Below are 2,763 nucleotides of genomic sequence, written 5' to 3'. Positions count from 1 at the left end.
GCTCTTGCTTGTTGCTGGATGTAAACATTTTGAACCGAGAGAGAGAGATTTAGCTGCCGTACAAAGCTAACACTCTGTAACACCATCAGGTGTAAATGCTCCCTCAGGAATTTGCCTATAAAAAAATAGTCCTATTGATATGGAAAAGCTGTGACACGTGTAGGTCTGAAATGCTGGAAGCACGTAATAATTGATCTGCCATCATTATATGTATCTATGTATAGGTGTATGTATGTTTATGTACATGTCTATGCATATGTGTGTATATCTATGTGTATATGTATGTATATATGTATGTGTATATATGTTTGTGTTTGTATGTATGTGCATGTATGTATATGGGTGTGTGTGTGTATTTAGTCATGTGTGTATTATGTAGATGTATGTATGCATATATATGTGTATGTATGTATGAGCATGTATGTATATGTACGTGTATGTATATGTAGTTAAGTGTATTTATATATGTATGTGCACATGTGTTCGTATTGGTATATGTATGTACGTATATGTGTGTATGTATTTGTATATGTGTATGCATGTATGTATATCTGTATGTATGCGTGTTTGTCTGTATAGTATGCATGTGTATTATTCATGGTGTATGTATATATGTGTGTATGTTTACAGATATGTATGGGTGTATGTGTCGATATGTATATTTGCTTTTATATATATATATATATATATATATATATATATATATATATATATATATATATATATATATATGAATGTATGTATGCCAATGACCGTCTTGTGTATGTTTATGTATAATATGTCTATGCATATGTAATGTGTATGTATGTATGCATATATGTGGGTTATATGTATGTGTGTATGTATATGCATGTGTATATATGTATGCATGCGTGCATATATATACATGTATACACACCAGTGACCGTCTTCAGTGTCACGTCTGCTTTTGCGTGTGAATTTTGCTGGCAAGTCTAAAGTAATTTTCGGCTCATGGACTTTCAGTACCTGAGGGAGTGGCACTCGTCTGACAAGCTGTTGCAATCATCATATATGTATAAATATATGGATGTATATGTGTGTATATTTGTACGTATTTGTATATTTGCATACTTGTGATTGTCTATGTATCTATACATATAGTTGTATTCTTGCGTGTGTGTATGTTCTTTTATGTATATATTTACGTGTGTATGTCTGTGTCGCTTTCGCACATGTATGTATGTATTTGTATATTTGGTACGTATATATGTATGCAGGTGTGTGCCTCAGCATGAATATGTCTGCAATAGTCAATCCTCCCAGCCCTTACTTAACTCATAACGCCACGTAACACGCATGGTAAAATCACACACGTGCATAGCCTTTTCTTACCCTGACACGTATACCCCCTCCACAACTATACAACTCCCAGCCCCGTAAAAGTATGACCCATTTTAATGTCAAATTCACATTCTGTTGTAAAAAGTTTCGAATAATCTCCAATAGGTGCTAATGCGATATTTCCCTTTCTTTTATCCCGTTTTTTTTTCTATCCTCTTTTTTAGAGAGTTCGACATTTTTTATAAACACTCTATACTTTTCTGAAAAGCACCATTTCTTTTTTAATTCTTTCTTATTTATCCCATTTTTCTTTTTTGCATGGAGTGGTTCCAGATCGCCTGATGAAGTCACTTTGACTAAAACATATAGCAATTTGTAGCGATCATATGTAACTGATTACCACGAAATATTAAATCGTATATATATATATATATATATATATGTGTGTGTGTGTGTGTGTGTGTGTGTAAATGATATATGCATACACACGCACACACACATATTCACCAACAGTGCCTAATAGACATTATTTTGGAGTTTAATTATTTTCGAGTGCCTAATTTCACTCTATTCTAGGTCAACTTGCCATCAGGATATATATTTACTACAAATAACTATTATTATATAGTCCGAATAAATTAATCTATTCATCTATATACCCATAAAAGTGAACGTGTCTGTGTGTATGTGTGTGTGCATGTGCGTGTACATTTCCCTACGAAATATCTCTGTCAGTTTGACTCAAAATTTGATATAGAGTGTACTGAAATGTGGGAAATTCTAAGTGATCTGTTTTCAGCCAGACATTTGGTTGTTCAGGGGTCAGATTGCTAGGATTTTACCAAACTCATCCGATAATGTTGAGTCTAAACACTTGACATTTTAGATATATGTTTCTTGGACATGGATCTTACTTGCTACCCTGATTTTAGCCCGAAACAATGAATTTTAAGGGGTCATAATAGGGGTCAAATTTTTTTTTTGCTCAACAAATCTCCAACCACCCGGGCAACGCAAGGCACCCATGCTAGTTTATACATATATATATATATTCTTAATCGACTTTTATTTTAACTCATCACTGAATATATATATTTTAGTTTTCATTTTTAATCCTCATTTTCGCAATCCGTATTTTTAACACCTGATGATGATTCATGGACGAATCGAAAGCGCTCGTAACAGCAACATGTATGGATCCTTTATTAATATTTTTGATTTTGCAACAAAAAAGACAATACGAAAAATTGAAAAATTGAAAAAAAGAATTATAAGAAAAAATGTCTCCGTTGTATTTAATAATATTTGCTTGAATATATATATATATATATATATATATATATATATATATATATATATATATATATATATATATGTATATAGTGCAAAGTTTTGTTGAAAATTTAAAGACTCACGTTTTCTTTTTATAACTTTCGTTTATTTCCTGGATTTTTCCATTAC

This window comes from Euprymna scolopes, chromosome 25 (assembly GCF_053919585.1).
Source record: "Euprymna scolopes isolate OS-2025 chromosome 25, ASM5391958v1, whole genome shotgun sequence".
In the NCBI taxonomy this organism is placed as follows: domain Eukaryota; kingdom Metazoa; phylum Mollusca; class Cephalopoda; order Sepiida; family Sepiolidae; genus Euprymna; species Euprymna scolopes.
The sequence above is the reverse complement of the archived record's forward strand: the minus strand, read 5'-3'. Positions refer to the sequence as shown.